Here is an 810-nt window from a genome sequence, read left to right on the forward strand (position 1 = left end):
TAAGGGTGATCCTTTTAAAACAAATCAGATTCTTTGATTCCTCTATTCAAAACCATTCTCCACTGGCTCCCCATTTCACTCAGAGTAAAAGCCCCTCTTTCCCCCTCCCTCACTCACTTCACTCTTGCCACACTGGGCCTTGCTCAGGCAGTTTCACCTGCCTGTAACTCATTTCCCTAGATACCTTGGTTCGTTCCCTCACCTCTTTCAAGTCCTTATTCAGTGAGGCCTACTGCAACCTGCCACTCTTCTTACCCCCTGCAACTGATATATTCTTAGTGCCTAGAAGTGCCTGGCAGAGAGTACACCATAAATACTTGTTGATTGAATGAACACACCAAAATTGCCCGTCTTCTCCTTAAAAATGCATGCATGAAGGGAAAAATATACATATGGGATAATAGCTTTTGTGCAGAGCTTTTTTTAGATGTCGTATAACTTGTTTTCATCATCAATTCTCATTCTTTTTACAAAAAGAAAACAGGCCTGGAGAATTTAAATAATTTGCCCTTAAATAATAGGTCACACAATTTCTAAATGATAGAGCTGGGACCTCAACCCGGTTTTCTGACCCTAAATCCCAGAGGAAAGGGAGAAGTAAGAAAAGGCAGGCAGGAAAAATGCTTTGGAATAGTGTATTCCCCAACACTGAAGGGGGGAATACCTAATTTTTTTATTGGGCCAAGACAGAGGCATCTATAGATGTTTTTCTTTTTGTATTTTGTTTGTGATTTTTATCAGTTATATGTGCACATTGTTTACAAAATCAAGTACGTCTATTCATTAGGCTTTTTACTTTAAAAAAAAAAA

At 38.9% G+C, this 810-nt stretch overlaps 1 protein-coding gene across 2 annotated transcripts in view; it reads left to right on the forward strand.

Annotated features, from left to right (window-relative positions):
- The window catches only part of PRIM1 (DNA primase subunit 1), a 17,768-nt gene that overhangs the window by 1,728 nt on the left and 15,230 nt on the right, over positions 1 to 810 (forward strand). The gene's annotated exons all lie outside the window — the stretch shown is intronic.

Source organism: Pteropus vampyrus, unplaced genomic scaffold (genome assembly GCF_000151845.1).
Source record: "Pteropus vampyrus isolate Shadow unplaced genomic scaffold, Pvam_2.0 Scaffold276, whole genome shotgun sequence".
Lineage (NCBI taxonomy): Eukaryota > Metazoa > Chordata > Mammalia > Chiroptera > Pteropodidae > Pteropus > Pteropus vampyrus.